Source organism: Phyllobates terribilis, unplaced genomic scaffold (assembly GCF_046119375.1).
Source record: "Phyllobates terribilis strain yellow unplaced genomic scaffold, ASM4611937v1 Scaffold_4__5_contigs__length_816908805, whole genome shotgun sequence".
NCBI lineage: Eukaryota > Metazoa > Chordata > Amphibia > Anura > Dendrobatidae > Phyllobates > Phyllobates terribilis.
Genome location: NW_027362764.1, coordinates 60,645,744 through 60,663,226, shown reverse-complemented (window position 1 = coordinate 60,663,226; position 17,483 = coordinate 60,645,744). Strand labels below are relative to the sequence as shown.

The following is a 17,483-nucleotide window of genomic DNA, read 5'->3' as shown; positions in this document are numbered from 1 at the left end:
ACACTGCGCCCCCGCCGGGAGCTTCATGGCCGAGCAGCTGCATGCAGCCGTACATCACCAAGCACAATGCCGAGCATCGGATGGAGTGGTGTAAAGCTGCCACCACTGGACTCTGGAGGAGACGTGTTCTGTGCTGTGATGGATCGCACTTCTCTATCTGGCATCTGGGTTTGGTGATTCCAGGAGGACGTTCCCCCCTGATTGCATTGTGCCCGCTGTACAGATGGTGGAGGAGGATAATGCTATGGGCTGTTTGCAGGGGGCGGCCTCGGCCCCTTAGTTCCAGTGTTGGAAAATGTTAATGTTCAGCCCAAGACATTATGAACAATTGTAGCTTCAGCTTTGTAGAACAGTTTGGGGAAGGCCCTTTTCTATTCCTCATGACAGTACCCAATGCACACGGTCCATACAGACATGGTTGGGGGAGTTTGGCGGAAGAACATGGCCGGCACAGCGTCTTTGTTATGTTCTGCTACCAGAGCTAAGGAAAGAGAGGAGATCTGTCCCTACGATAGAACTCAGCTTGATCCCTACGATGTAACAGGGGACCTGATCCTGCGATCAGACCTGCTAAAGTCCTCAGCTAGTCTGTACGGAGACCTATAGATGTGGGGAAGGAATCCCTACAAGTTCTAGGGACTGGAAGCAAAATGGACACCTCCTAACAGAAATAGTAGCAGACAGACGAACAAACAAATAATATAGAACACAGAGGTCCGAAGACCAAGCAAACTAACAGAGTTAGATACGGAGCACCGGCTAGCTAAAGAGTAGTAATACAATGAAGTCCAGCAAAGCCAGAAGGGCGGAGCAGGACTAAATAGGCCAACAAGGCCATGTGACCAGCAATAGAAAAAACCTAAGAGCAAGGTTCTAACAGTACCCCCTCTTCTAAGAGGATCCTCCGGATCCCCTAGGACCAGGCTTATCAGGAAATCTCCTGTGAAACGCTCTGATAAGTCTGGACACGGAAACATCATCCGACCTCACCCATGAGTTATCCTCGGGACCGAAACCTTTCCAGGCCACGAGATACTGCAAACTACCTCTATACCGTCTAGAATTAAGGATGCGAGAAATTTCATATTCCCCGTCCTCCACCACTGGGGGAACAGAGGCAGAGGCATCACAATCCGACACAACAGCTTTTTTCTACAGAGAGACATGAAACACGGGATTAATTCTCCAGGAGGTAGGAACCTCCAACCTAACAGCAGATTGGTTGACAACCTGAAGCACCTTAAAGGGCCCTACAAACTTGGGACCCAATTTCTTAGAAGGAATCCTCAACCGCAGATTCCTAGAGGACAACCAAACCATGTCACCAACAGCGAACAAAACCTCCTGTCGTTTCTTATCAAAGTAGTCTTTAGATTTTCTGTTAGCCTCCTGAAGATTACCACGCAAATCCGTCCAAACTCTCTCCAAATCGCCGGAAAAATTCTCCTCCTCAGGCACGGCAGATACCAACTTGGAGAACGACCCAAACGACGGATGTCTCCCAGAACAACAAAAAAAAGGCGAACAACCAGCAGAAGAAGATGTATGATTGTTCAGAGCAAATTCAGCAAGTGGCAGAAACTCAGACCACCCCTCTTGATTGTCTGCCACAAAACAACGCAAGAACTGCTCAACATCCTAGTTTTTCCTTTCTGTCTGGCCATTAGATTCAGGATGATATCCGGATGAGAACGACAAATGAACTGTCAACCTGTCACAAAAGGCACGCCAAAAACGAGCCACGAACTGAGGACCCCTATCAGAAACAATGTCAGTAGGAACGCCATGAAGTCTGACAATTTCCTTGACAAAGGCCTTAGCGAGAGTCTTAGCGCAGGGCAGTTTGACGAAGGGAACCAAGTGACACATCTTGCTAAAACGGTCCACGACCACCCAGATGACAGTAAAACCCTCAGAGGGGGGAAGGTCAGTTATAAAGTCCATAGCCAAATGTGTCCAAGGAGCACTGGGAACCTCCAGAGGGCAAAGCAACCCCGCAGCAGGAGTATGTGAGGACTTAGATCTAGCACATATAGTACATTGACGCACCCACTTAATGACTTCCTTCTGCCATCCAGGCCACCAAAAACTGCGACCCACCAGTCTCTTGGTCTCAGAGATTCCGGGATGACCTGCCAACCGAGATTCGTGACACTCAACAAACAAATCTCTCCTAAAGGTCCCAGGCACAAACAACCTCCCTCATGCGCAACAGATTGTATGCCCCCCGAAGGTCAATTTTAGAGAACCACTTGGCCCCCACTAACTGGTTAAACAGATCAGGAATCAATGGCAGTGGGTAAGGATTGCGTACAGTAATTTTGTTAATCTCACGAAAATCCAGACAAGGACGTAAACCGCCGTCCTTTTTTTTTACAAAAAAAAATCCAACCGCCACAGGAGACTTAGAGGGCCTAATGTGACCAGCGGCCAAACTTGTCTGTATGTATTCCTCCAAAGCCTTTCCCTCTGGAATAGTAAGGTTAAATAAACGACTTTTAGGAAGAGTCGCTCCAGGGACAAATTTAATGGTACAATCATAGTCTCTATGGGGAGGCAAAACCTGCAATTCCTTCTCAGAAAAAACTCTCCAAAAATCCTGAATAGGAACAGGCAATTCCCCCCTATCCACAGCTGCAATGCGCCCGTTACAACACTTGTCATAACATTTATGGCTCCAGGATTTAATTTCATTGGTAGCCCAATCCAGTACAGGATTGTGCAATTTTAACCAGGGCAATCCCAACACCACCGGAGAAGGCAAGTTATTCAAAACTACCAAATCCAAATTCTCATGGTGAACACCATTAATAGTGAGGGGAAATTCACAGACCTTGAGAGTAACATTCTTCAAAGGGGAGCCATCCACAGAAACCACAGCAATGGGGGATGACAAAGGTTCGGGTTTTAAATTGAGTTTTTCCAAGAATCCCCCATCAATTACATTCAGAGTAGACCCACAATCGACAAACACCCGAAATTCCATTAATTTTTCCTGAGCGATAGTGGAAGCAGCTAAAAATACACCCTTGGAATTTAAACAGGCAATACGGGCATGACTGACCATTTTTTTTTCTTTCTTCATACGAAGCACACAGCTTTTAATGAAATGACCAGAATTTCCGCAATAGAAACACAAACCTTCAGGAAATCTGCGGTCCTTTTCTTGAGAGCGAGGTGCCATCGCTCCAATCTCCATCGGCTCTCCACTGTCAGTACACACATTCTCATGACCAGAAACTGACATAGCAGAGGATTTGCTCTCATTAACCCTTGCACGCAGTCTCCTATCCACCCGTATAGCTAATTGCATAGCCTGTTGCAAATCTTCAGGTGTGGGATAAGCAATTAGCAAGTCTTTAACCCTTTCACTAAGCCCAGCAAGAAACAGACTCTTAAGAGCAGAATCGTTCCACCCTATTTGAGTAGACCACCGACGGAAATGAGTACAATATTTTTCCACATTACCTGATCCCTGTCTCAAACGTCTCAACTCAGTCTCAGCAGATGAGACACGGTCAGGATCATCATATAATAGCCCCAAAGCAGAAAAAAAACTATCCACTGATCTAAAGCATGAATCACTAGGTTGCAAAGAAAAGGCCCACTCCTGAGGCTCTTTGCGCAACAGTGACATTATGAACCCTATGCGCTGGGATTCATCCCCAGAGGACCTGGGTCTCAAACGAAAATACAATAAGCAAGCATTTTTAAATGAAAAAAATTCTTGATGTTCACCAAAAAATAAATCAGGCACACGTACCTTAGGCTCCAAGAAATGTGCTCCAGGACAGTTACTCACGTGCTGACGGAGCTCGGCCACCTCCAGAGAGAGTCCCTGCAGGCGTTGAGCCAAATCCTGAACCGACACCATGATGGAACAGAAAAATCTTTCCTTAGAGAATTTGCAGGCTGGACTTACTGTTATGTTCTGCTACCAGAGCTAAGGAAAGAGAGGAGATCTGTCCCTACGATAGAACTCAGCTTGATCCCTACGATGTAACAGGGGACCTGATCCTGCGATCAGACCTGCTAAAGTCCTCAGCTAGTCTGTATGGAGACCTATAGATGTGGGGAAGGAATCCCTACAAGTTCTAGGGACTGGAAGCAAAATGGACACCTCCTAACAGAAATAGTAGCAGACAGACGAACAAACAAATAATATAGAACACAGAGGTCCGAAGACCAAGCAAACTAACAGAGTTAGATACAGAGCACCGGCTAGCTAAAGAGTAGTAATACAATGAAGTCCAGCAAAGCCAGAAGGGCGGAGCAGGACTAAATAGGCCAACAAGGCCATGTGACCAGCAATAGAAAAAACCTAAGAGCAAGGTTCTAACAGTCTTATTAGAAGAATGGAAGCTGGTTTAGTTGAAATGGGGGGGGGGGGGTGTCCTAGTTAATCTGAAGTTTTTCAGCTTTACTCTCAAGTTTCCTTTAGGTGTACAATCTATTAAACCTCCAAGTAAAAATTTGCCTCTAGGCAACTGCCCAGTTTGGCATCTCCTAAAATTTCTCCTGCATGCTAAAAACTTCAATTACATTCTCAGTACCCGTATACCATTGTCTCTTCTCCCGTGCTGCGCCATCTCTTCTTTCCATTTGTCACATATTATAATCCACGGATTCAGCTCATAACAAAAGAAAATAGTGTGGATAATTAAGGCTGAATTCATTCTTTCGAAAACTTTAATATGAAATGAGATTACAATATCGAGAAGAAATCGTGCTGTAATAAAATTCAAAAAAGGTATAATAAGTAGTTGCTAACTAAGTAGGAAACAATTCTATAGACCGTTAAGACGCTGATAGGGAAGGCTCAGCTTCTTGTAATTATACATTTGCTATTTTGACTGCTTATTCATGCAAACTAATCTTCTAATCTCCTACATGTATTCTTCAAACATATTTATCCCCAGTTGCTCTGTATGATGGTAATTAAATCACATTATCACTTTTATTAACTTGCCGTACAGAACCCTAATTTTAAAATTACCTGATCGTATGCCCAGCACAGCACGCTTCCCGGAGTCTATGGTCATAATCGCATGAAAAAATGCACAGGAATTGCCGTCTTATTATTACGTGGAAAATAAAACAGACATTAAGTAAATAATTAGGCCTATTCAATTATAGAAAATAACGAGTTATAATGGTCCTTAATTTACAGGCGCAATGACAAGCAACATGTTTTTCTTGCAAACCTCATTGAGAGGACTGTAGATTGCGTTAAGAGTTAAAAAACTAAGAAATTGCATTAAATTAACCTAATTTAGAAAAAAATAAAAAAAAATAACCAACTCTTCCCTTTATACTTTCTCTTCCATGATCCCACGTAGTAGTGAATCATTATATATATGTGACAGTAGGTGTGGACCCACTGCGTCACTGGCCGGGCATACCCTGTAGGGGCGTCTCTAAGTGGCTACCTCGTCTTCACTAGAGCCTCTGATGGTGAGGATAGGCTTTGGTTATAGGTAGTCACCAGGTGACACTCCAGGGCAGTCCCCGGACCTGCATCAGCTGACCTATGGGTCAAAGGCACAAATGCGAGGCCCCGAGGGCAATGGCAGAAACTTGGTCAGACAATCCGAGGTTGGGGAGAGCAGAAAATGGTCCAAATACGAAGCGGTCAGGAGCGGAGAGGTCAGACAAAATGAGAGAACAAGTCAAGTTGGAAACAGGACAATTAAAACAAACACCTTGACAGGATACTAGAGAAACACTGCAACTAGGCAAGGTGTGCAGGGAGGAGCTGCTTAATAAATACCCTGCTGGCAGGGGATAGGCAAGGGAAGCTAATCTCTGCAGGACACAGGGGGTTAAATTCCTGCAGAGTCTGGTCATGCCTCCCTAAGGTCAGGTAGAGATTCTCCAGCAACATGAGGATGCAGCAGTACTCAGAGTGCTGCAAGAGGCAGTTCAGCGCGATGGCCTGACATAGGGAGGAGCAGAGCAGTGAACACAGTGAGTAGGACAGAACTGAAAAGGTGTGCGAGTTACCAGTGTGAAAATATATATATATATATATATATATATATACACTGTGTATATATATATATATATATATATATATATATATGCATACATATATATACAGTACTTGAAAAAGTATTCATACTCCATTAATTGTTCCACATTTTTTCATGTTGCACACACAAACTTAAATGTATTTTATTGGGATTACCAATAAAGGCGCAAATATTTGTGAAGTGTAAAGGAAACGATGCATGGTTTTCTAAATATTTAAAAAATATAAATCTGAAAATCGTGACGTGCATTTGTATTTGGCGCCCCCCCCCTTCCTCCCTCCAAAGTCAATACTTTGTAGGACTACCTTTGGCTGCAATTACTGCTGCAGGTCTTTTTGGGGTCTCTCTCTACAAGCTTTGCACATCTAGAGGTGACATTTTTGCCCACTTTTCTTTACACACTTCCTGTGAGATTGGATGGAGACGTCTGTGAACAGCAATTTTCAAGTCTTGTCACAGATTCTCAATGGGATTTAGGTCTGGACTTTGACTTGGCCGTTCACACACATGAATATGCATTGATGTAAACCATCCATTGTAGCTCTGGCATGATGTTTAGGGTCTTTGTCTTGTTGGAAGGTAAACCTCCAGGATTGCCCCGTATTTAGCTCCATCCATCTTCTTATCAACTCTGATCAGCTTCCTGTCCCTACTGAAGAAAAGCTTCCACACAGCATGATGCTGCCACCACTAAGTGTGATGGTGGGGATGGTGTTTTCAGGGTGATGTGCAGTGTTCACTTTCCATCATATATATCATTTTGTATTTAGCCCAATGTAAATACTTTTATGACAAAAGTATTCTAGGAGTGATATCTTTATTGGCTAACCAGAAGAATTATGTTTGCAAGCTTTCAGAGCACAGAGGTTCCTTCTTCAGACACATTTACAAATGAAAACCTGCCTGAAAAGGAGCCTCTGTGCGCTGAAATCTTGCAAACATAATTCTTCTGGTTAGCCAATAAAGATATCACTCCTAGAATGCTTTTATAATTTTTGGGCATAAAAGTATTTACATCGATTTTTCTGGCTTCTACTTTGGTCAGATGAGACCAAAGTTCTACTTTGGTCTCATCTGACAAGAGCACTTTCTTTCACATGCTAACTATGTGCCCTGCAAGGCATGTGGAAGACGGTGCTAACAAGTTCTAATGGTCCTTAATTCACAGATGCAAAGACAAGCCAAATGTTTTTCATACAAACCTCATAGAAAGGAATGTAGATTGTGCTAAGAGTTAAAAAAGTAAAAAAATGCATTAAATTAACCAATTTTACAAAAGTAAAAAAAAAGAACGCATGAAGAAAGAGAGCTGGAAAAAGCCATGGAAAGTCATGATACCAGATGAAATTTATCAGTAATTAGAAAGCAATCATGCCACTTAGTGAAAAAAATATCAGATGGTTGAACTGATGGCCTATAAAAAGGTGTCTCATTTTCAAGGTGCCACACAAGAAACATCTCATGATGGGTAAAACCAGTGAGCTGTCTCAAGACCTTTGCAACCTTATTGCTGTAAAATATACTGATGGCATTAGTTAAATAAGAGTTTCTAAACTATTGAAGGGTCCAGTGAGCACTATTGGCTGCTGACCACATTGGCAACCCCATCAAGAGGCCTTCACGCTCGTCTTATTGCAGAGATTATGGTGTGGTAGCCGGACCCCTCTAGTCTTCATTCCTGGTACACTAATAGGTCAGCGTACCATTGATTTGATGGTGGAACCAGTGGTGCGACCAGTTCTCCAAAGTGTCTCAGGATCCTTTTTTTTATAACATTACAATGCCAGGACACATGTTGCTCGTACTACTTTGAGCAGACTGTGTGGCCTAAACGTGCTACCGTGGACTGCATTGTCTCCAGAGTTTTTGTCCATCGAGAACATCTCCAAAGTGTCGGCATTGGTCAGCAATCACAAAGGAAGCTGCCAGCAGCGGATCTTGATGATTTATGGCCCAAGTGTATTCAGCGAGGCAGAACCTTTCTCAGAACACCATTAATAACCTCAGTGATAGCAGCCAAGACTGTAAGTACGAGGATTTCTGCATGTGGCGCTCATACTCCATACTGAATAAATTGAGTTGTTTTGAATATTTTGTTTCCATTTTTTCAGCATTTGGAGATTAGTAACCTGTCTATGCATCCTGTGATTTCCATCATTCCACAACTTTCCTTGGTGTTGCAAGTTCAATGTTGAGGGGTATATGTATAAAGAATTCATCTCTATGTGTCCTACCTTTTTCTTCTTACATTTGCTACTCCCTTCTGCAGTTGGGAGCCAGCAATGTCTTACCTCTCGGCAAGTCCAGCCGGCTCAGTGTTCAGATAGAAACAGAAAAGATGAAAAGGAAATTACCATTTCATTGATTTCTAGGTTTAATGCTCCGGTAGGGAAAGTAGCAGATTAAGAAAAAAATGCTGAATGGCCCACAAGAATAAAAGCATGTGGTGTATTTGTCTCCAATGGGAAGTGTTAGACTCATATTTATGGATTTAGAGATGATATGTTCTGACATGGTCACTGTATAAGACATCCAATGGTCAGAAAAAAATGATAATCCAGCACTCTCAGTTCGAGCAGGCGAGCAAATAATAAAAAAATAAAAACTGCACTATGACTTAGTAGATGGTCATGTGAGACAATAATTTACAGAAAACCCGCGAGATACTATAAATTCCAACCTTAACTTTCCACAAAGGATTTCTAATTTTTCAGAAAACAAATTGAATACATTATAACAAAGTGTCAAAATTTTTGACAGCCTGCAATTCACATTACAATCACTGGGTGGATACATAAAGACACATATAACATAAATGACTCCTGACAGAGTATCATTAAATAATGTTTTGTTTTTGACTTCAAGCTAAAATTTGTGCAAGCCTTTTTGGAATTTAGGGTTGATGTTGAGCTTATGTGGAGCACTTTTTCTCGTTGTGTATATGATCGGTCGGTCACTGGAATTTTTGAATAGACTTATACAGTGGTAGCCAAAAGTATTGGCACCCCTGCAATTCTGTCAGATAATACTCAGTTTCTTCCTGAAAATGATTGCAATCACAAATTCTTTCCTATTATTATCTTCATTTAATTTGTCTTCAATGAAAAAAACACAAAAGAGAATGAAGCAAAAATCAAATCATTGATCATTTCACATAAAACTCCAAAAATGGGCCAGACAAAAGTATTGGCACCCTCAGCCTAATACTTGGTTGCACAACCTTTAGCCAAAATAACTGCGAACAACCGCTTCCGGTAACCATCAATGAGTTTCTTACAATACTCTGCTGGAATTGTAGACCATTCTTCTTTGGCAAACTGCTCCAGGTCCCTGATATTTGAAGGGTGCCTTCTCCAAACTGCCATTTTGAGATCTCTCCACAGGTGTTCTATGGGATTCAGGTCTGGACTCATTGCTGGCCACCTTAGAAGTCTCCTGTGCTTTCTCTAAAACCATTTTATAGTGCTTTTGGAAGTGTGTTTTGGGTCATTGTCCTGCTGGAAGACCCATGACCTCTGAGGGAGACCCAGCCTTCTCACACTGGGCCCTACATTATGCTGCAAAATTTGTTGGTAGTCTTCAGACTTCATAATGCCATGCACACGGTCAAGCAGTCCAGTGCCAGAGGCAGCAAAGCAACCCCAAAACATCAGGGAACCTCCGCCATGTTTGACTGTAGGGACCGTGTTCTTTTCTTTGAATGCCTCTTTTTTTCCTGTACACTCTATGTTGATGCTTTTTCCCAAAAAAGCTCTACTTTTGTCTCATCTGACCAGAGAACATTCTTCCAAAACGTTTTAGGCTTTCTCAGGTAAGTTTTGGCAAACTCCAGCCTGCTTTTTTATGTCTCGGGGTAAGAAGTGGGGTCTTCCTGGGTATCCTACAATACAGTCCCTTTTCATTCAGACGCCGACGGATAGTACGGGTTGACACTGTTGTACCCTTGGACTGCAGGGCAGCTGGAACTTGTTTGGATGTTAGTCGAGGTTCTTTATCCACCATCCGCACAATCTTGCGTTGAAATCTCTCGTCAATTTTTCTTTTCCGTCCACATCTAGGGAGGTTAGCCACAGTGCCATGGGCTTGAAAGTTCTTGATGACACTGCGCACGGAAGACACAGGAACATTCAGGTCTTTGGAGATGGACTTGTAGCCTTGAGATTGCTCATGCTTCCTCACAATTTGGTTTCTGAAGTCCTCAGACAGTTCTTTGGTCTTCTTTCTTTTCTCCATGCTCAATGTGGTACACACAAGGACACAGGACAGAGGTTGAGTCAACTTTAATCCATGTTAACTGGCTGCAAGTGTGATTTAGTTATTGCCAACACCTGTTAGGTGCCACAGGTAAGTTACAGGTGCTGTGAATTACACGAATTCGAGAAGCATCACATGATTTTTCAAACAGTGCCAATATTTTTGTCCACCCCCTTTTTTAGGTTTGGTGTGGAATTATGTCCAATTTTGCTTTAGGACAATTTTTTTTGTGTTTTTTCATTGAGACAAATTAAATGAGGATAATAATACCAAAGAATTTGTGATTGCAATCATTTTCAGGAAGAAACTGAGTATTATCTGACAGAATTGCAGGGGTGCCAATACTTTTGGCCACCACTGTAAATAGGTGGGTCCATAATTTAGTCCTGCACGTACAACTTTCTGTCCTCTCTTAAAGTAGGAAGAGCAGCACTGGAGCACAAACTGCTGATCTAAGCTGTAAAATACCGTGAAAAATAACAGAAGTCGAGCAGTTCTGATTAATTTTTAGGGCGGCGTAATGATAATTGCGGACCACTCTTTTAATCCTGCGCTGTTTTATCCATTTATTATTCTTGTATCGCTCTTTAGAAAAGTTCTAATTGAAATTCTGTAATGTACATTTTATTGGGGAGGAGGTAAAAGCACGAACTTGTACAAATTCTTCTAATTGCCAGAAGTTTTTCAATATTGTCACTTTTGTCTTCCGCAGAACATAGACCTTTGCACCTTTGTACCACGGGTAACAAAAGCCACCGCTTCCTCCGGAGTAAGCTTTACAACTGTGAATTAATTAGCATAACATATTGCGCCTCTAACTATAAAAGTATGACTGTTGTTTCAGCGGCAAAAGAAAAAATTTTAGACATCAAATTATTCCGGATGCAGATGTATTAAAATTCAAACACAAGAGGGTAAAAAAAAAAAAAAAGTGATTTCATTAAATCGTGCTAGACTAGTTTAATTCCAAAGAGCAAAACAACAACGTACGATGAGGAAACAATGTAACTTTCTATGTCGGCAGCTAATTAGAACTCGGCTCTGGCAAAGAGGCACGCTATAGGTGATGACAGTGCAGACTTAAAAGAAGTGGCTTCCATCTAACGAGAAGGAGAAATATGACATTTACTAATAAATATCTGTTTTATTTATCACCTTTTACAGATGCGAGCGGCATATGATTTATTTCAGGGGTATAAAGAAAGTCTAAACATCACTAAAGAATATTGCAAAAATAGGAACTTACTGTCAAACTGTAAGCACAAAGCAAACTACGCAAAACATTATCGTTACTACAGAGTGCAGAGGGTTCACATACTTATGTCCCCTTGAAAGAGTTCTTGGACACTTTAAAGCTGCAATCCCAAAGATTACCTCTTGGAGGCAGCATTTTGATATACAGTAATAGGAGGGTTAAAGGGGTCTGTGACCTTCAAGGCCCCTTTGTTTTGTTTTTTTCTTTTAAACTTAAAAATGATATTTGTCTTTGGGTGTCATTAAAATTTTTTGGCTTTTACAGGCTCTTGTTTCCCGGCACATTCGACTTTGATGTGGTCCGTGGTCATAAATCAGCTAAAAGGTACTCAGAAAAAGGCAGGTAAAAGATTTAAAATGTCAGAACGAGCTTAACGACGGATTCTAAGTTAACTCATTCTGCAGCCAGCAATGCACAGTGCGCCACAGAGGCTACAGAGGGCAGGATTTCTAATGAAATTTAAATGCAAAAAAATTTTTTTTAGCTAAATACCCTTATGTAAAAAATAAAACTGTCTTCAAAGGTGGCCAATCCCTATTAATGTCATGTTCTCTGCACGACTTCTCACCCCCCAATAAAAATGATATATTTTTTTAGTGATCCGATGTGCCAGTCATGAGAAATCTAGTGAAGAAGCAGAGGAATTGAAGCGCTAAAGGGGACATGGCAACAGAGCCTTAAAAGGGTTAATTCCATTTTTATAAATGGGTATTGTTGGTAGCGCTTGTAAAAACTATTTACTGTTTGTTAAAAAAAATGTCGTTTTTGAGATAGCAACACTTTTCTTTTCTATTCAGCTCATTGCCTAGGTGACTGACCACCACTGCTGTCTAGCCAAACATGCCCAGTGCTGACAAGCTCTTTATTACTGAGCTTGTAAGCACTGCTTTAAAGCTGACTGGGATCATCAGAGTGCGCTGTTATCTCCTAATGCTGGCCAGCTTCAGCTCTGTGCTTACATAATAGACAGCAGTGGTGGTCGGTCTCCTAGAAAATGAGCTGTAAACAAAGGAAAAGTGGAAATATTTCAAGAACGGATGCAAATTTTAATAAGCAGTAAATTGAAAAACTACTACATTTTTCAAGCATTATCTAACAACATTCATTTATGAAGATGGAAATTAGCCTTTTAACTTTTCTAAAGTGTTTGTGACGCAGAGTCCACTACTCAAAGAAAAGCTTTGAGACGGGGTAGTTAAGAGGTCTGGGGTCAGATACCAAGAGAGCTCGTGGTAAACAGAAGAGTAAGACAAATGCACAGTCAGGTCACAGTCCGAGGTCAAAATTCCAGGAAGGTAGTGAATTAAGACAAGGGGGCTAAGCAAACGGATGGTCAAAGGCAAGGTCCAAGATCAGGCAGCAATAGGTCAGAAACAGAGCACTGGGAAACAAGGCGCACACACACCACCGAGCTAAAGCTACGACTGGCAATAATCAGACATTGACAACTAGCTAAATAGCTAGGTAATCACCAAGAACGGGAGACACCTGGAAGAAACCCAGCACGCCCCTGCCCTGATTGGCAGTTGGACTGTCACTCACAATACTGACAGCTCAGCATTCCCATGCCCTGACTGGACGGCTGAGCTGTCACTCACAATACTGACAGATCAGTATAACCCTGATTCTATAGGGCGGCTGAGTTCTCACTCACTGTGTCCAGGACACAGTGAGTGGTGAAATCGTGACAGGGTCCCTTTAAAACAAAAGTTTCCATAAATCTAAACGAGTTTGTTTCCTTGTAATCACTTCTGATCAAGTAATGATATTGTACAAACTTTCTGATAAAAAAATAAAAAGATTTTCTAAAGATAGTCTTCCTTTACCCCGAAAAGTAAGTGACTCGGGAGTAAACCGAGCTCTTTGTTGCTTATCTCTAAATTCCATTACTTGAAATCTGACGATACAGAAACACAAAAGCAGCATCAGGATTACCTACTCCTGAGGGGTATCTATCTGTCCCTGATCTAGCATTAGCTGCCTTGGATTGAATGACGGTTAACACAAGATCACGTTGAGATAACCTTCACCGGCTTTAAGGAAACTGCTGGCGTTTAGAGGAACAGTTAATAACTTAGACCCGCGCATATATGAAGAAAGTGTAAATGATTGTTGTCTGCTTTCAGAGCAAATTACTCTAAATTTCCCTAGAAACGTTACTAAGACCTTTATAATTAGCACAAAATACCCACAGTTCAGGTTAAATATGTTAAAATATGCGTTAATATAGAAGGAAAGTGCTGATGTTTGCAACACAAGCTTAAGTGCATTAAGTTCTGTAAATTACATTATCCTGAAATGTCTGAAGAAGCTGGAAAAAAATGGAAACAGAGCTCTAAAATGACTTCTAGAAAACAATTTTTCCATGAAACAAAGACTGGCGTATATGGAATACTATTGCCTGAGGTCCACCATCATCTCATCTTTCCCTTGAGAGGGGAACATGCTTGCTGCAGTCACAAATTTTTCGGGTTTTGGCACTAGATGCTCGTTTTAGCCTTTTCCAAATTTCATAAAAGGAGTTGTCCAGTTTTTTGCTAAAAATTTGCAGTCACTCCATATGACTGCATCGTTCTGAATCCTTACAGTGCGCACACTGCACACTGTCAGGATTCTCTGGTATTGCTGGGCGATCACGAGACTGCAAGTATGCGATTTGCATACTCCTGGTCACATTATAACTAGACATGATCGGCCTCGATCAATACAAGTGAAATGTGGCTGGATGTATGCAAATCACATAATTGTGGTCACGTGATCACCTGCTTTCGGCAGCAATACCAGAGAATCCTGACAGCATATGTGACACCTCAATTCTCAAAAGAGCCCTTTTAGTCTTGAGTTTACCCTGGGTGTTGGGGGACTCGGTGTCGGGCCCTGTGACGAAGAGATGGGATGTAGCCGTGGCCCGGACCCGACCCGTGCTCAGGGCCGTCACATGAAAAGGCAGATATTGTGGGCTCGTCCGGGTTGAGTGGCTTATTTTAACGACTATGCCACCTGTGGTGCCTGGTGAAGGGTCACCAGCGCCGCTACAGTCCGCCGAGGCCTGGTGTCATGGCGGCCAAAGTTCTCACTGCTCCCCACAGGCGGAGAAAGGCCTCAGGGCAAGCAAACAGGATGGAGGGGGGTTAGTAGTGCGGGGAGTACGGGCACCACGTCGCATGGTATGGCGCATAATGAACAGTCCGGAGGCCATAGGGGTGTACTTCCAAGGCTTTACTCACTTAGAGATGACAGCGGGACATTCCTTGTCTGCAACCTACCTCTCGTCCCAAGGCCAGGGTACGAAGGCTGTGTCCCTTACCGGCGCAGGCCCACACAGGATCTGCGCTCCTGGAGGGAGGTCACATTACACACAGTATTTTGACAGCACAGAGTAGAGCCAAAGAACAGAGACCAGAGAGACCAAGATGGCTTTTTATTAAATATGAATTCTAAAGTGTAACTAATTTGTAAGTCCTCCACCCTCACCCACTAACTGGTTCCTACCACTTTGTGTTCCCCAGTCTCTCTGTAACCAGGGGAGCAGCACCTGGTGCATACTAGCTCCCTCTGGTGGAGAAGTGTGGTGTTGGATGCAAAAGGCTACGTCACTATCATCACACCGGCCTTACCTCAGAGGAGGAACACTACACTCCATTAAAGAAGTGCAGCATCCCTGTGGCGGTCGGACCCTCAGGGGCGCCACACATACAGTGCATGCGCTGTAAGGATTTAGAAGTCTTCAGTTACATGGACCCTTTAGGGGCTTCTATTCATGATGATACCAATTCAGTAAATTATAATGACATGCTAGCAAAATCCTCAACAAGCTTCAACTCACATCAAAATACACATTGAATAAGCATTTCCCTACAGAGTATCACAAAATCAAGTTTTTATTTTTCATAAAAACATATCAGGCCACTTCTATCAGGATATGCCTAGCCAATAAGAAAGGCAAGAAATGACAAGTATATATTGACACAGCATGGTAGTTGTATGGTAACAAGTGATGTTTGGTTCTATATGGCACTATTATATAGGCACACAATTATTGGGTAAAACCTAAGCTAGAAACAAAATGAGCATATACCCTGCAGTAAGTAAATACTAACAGTACATATAAATGACATGGGTTACTTAGTAAACACTGTTTTTGATCCAAAAAGCGTAACAGCCATCCCACCACGACAAGGTGACCCAAATCAGGACGGTTCTGCTCCGGCTCATTTCTTTGGTTTTGCTGTAATTTCTTGTACATTGTACAAACAGGGCCGCGGATCCCCCTTTTTTGAGCTACACATTTCATTTATATTGCTACCCATGGCTAGGTGTCTGAAAAAGTCGGGTCTCGGGCCTGCTCTGCCCCATCTACATTGAGATTTTTGACACAAGGTGAGGTTTTAATATTAGAGGATTGGACTCTCCCGATAGTGGTACACCTAGTCGTGGTGAAATGGCTTTTATGCTTTTTTGATCAAAAACTGTTTACTAAGTAGTAAGTTATTTATATGTACTATTACTATTTACTGCTCATTTTTTTCTATCTTAGGTCTTGTGTGTTAAATGGCCACAGTGTGAACATGTTCCTACACTATGCATGTATACCAACTTATGCTCTGGCTCATTTCTTTGGTTTTACACAATTATCATAGTTTGGAATATGCTGTGTAGTGCTATATGGCACAGTGTATTGGCCAGGTTTTGGCTTTTGTGAGTCTAATGGAGTTCTGTATAGCATTGTTAGTTTTGGAAACCGTATGACAATGTTATACAAACATTAAATATGAGCAAATAGCTTAAATTTCACAAAACTATTGGATTTTCCAGAATCAGAATTTTTTTTTGTAGATTATATTTACTTGAATCCAATGCAATTTTCCTGTGTTCAATAAGGTCAGGAAAGGGATTTAAAAAAATAAATAAAAATAATACTCACCCAGCCTGGAAACCACAGTGTTGCAGTAAGATGGAGGAAGAACTGAAAAACGCTGCAGACCTGCATGGAGGTCTTAACGGGGGCTGCAACACTATCTCACTAACACTATATCTATCTCTGCTCTAATCAGAAAGTGCTTGTATGACCTTATCCCCTCCCATGCTGGGCTGGTCCCAAGCAAATTAACTGTATCCTAACTTGTACACTACTTTCTGCAGCGGTAGGACAGGTGACCAGTGAGTATTTTTTTACTGTATATTTATAATGCTCTGTGGACCCCTGAACGTAATAAGAAATATAACAATTCAAATTTGAATCAAAATTCAAATTTGAACTAAAGTTTGAATTGAAAGTTCCAACTAACTGACGAATTTGAATTTTGACAGTTTCTCTCATCGCTAGTTTTAATTTGTTGTGGGAGATGAGGGCAGCAAGGCCTACGGTGTTTTTTTAAAAAATTTTAAAAAAAGCATTTGCTTTGTTTTTAAGATGAAGAGTGTTTCACTAAGGGAAAGCAGAAGACTATCTTTTATCATCTGTAATGGGTCCCCTAAAGGGCACTATTGTCTTAATAATTCATCTGTGTTTACAGACGCCGCGCTGCTTCACTATCTAAAATCCTAATTATTTACCCCCCATTAGAAGTACAGCGCTGTGCACAACGACTGAACCCGAGAAGCAAAAAGAGAGAGGCCAGAATCTAGATGTAGTTACTAAAATATAAATCAAAGTCCACTCCGTGAGGTCGCAATGAAAACATCATGGAGTTCGTGTGTTCTCCCCGTGTTCTATCACACTCTTGCCTGAGATAGGGAAATTACATAACAAAACTGACTGTGGACAGGAACTGATGTAAATAGTGACAAACCTCATATACCACAGCAGAATATATTGGCGATTTACAAGCAATGATGAAAATTAAAACAAATTACATGATCCAAATGTTATAATCATTAAATGGACATACCAAGTAAACCGAAGTGGAAGTGATGTTCTTTAGTCTCTTCTTTTTATCAAA

The 17,483-nt window shown here is 41.8% G+C and overlaps 1 protein-coding gene across 1 annotated transcript in view; it reads right to left on the bottom strand.

Moving 5' to 3' along the window:
* ZNF804B (zinc finger protein 804B) overlaps positions 1-17,483 on the bottom strand; it is a 633,228-nt gene that overhangs the window by 575,064 nt on the left and 40,681 nt on the right. The gene's annotated exons all lie outside the window — the stretch shown is intronic.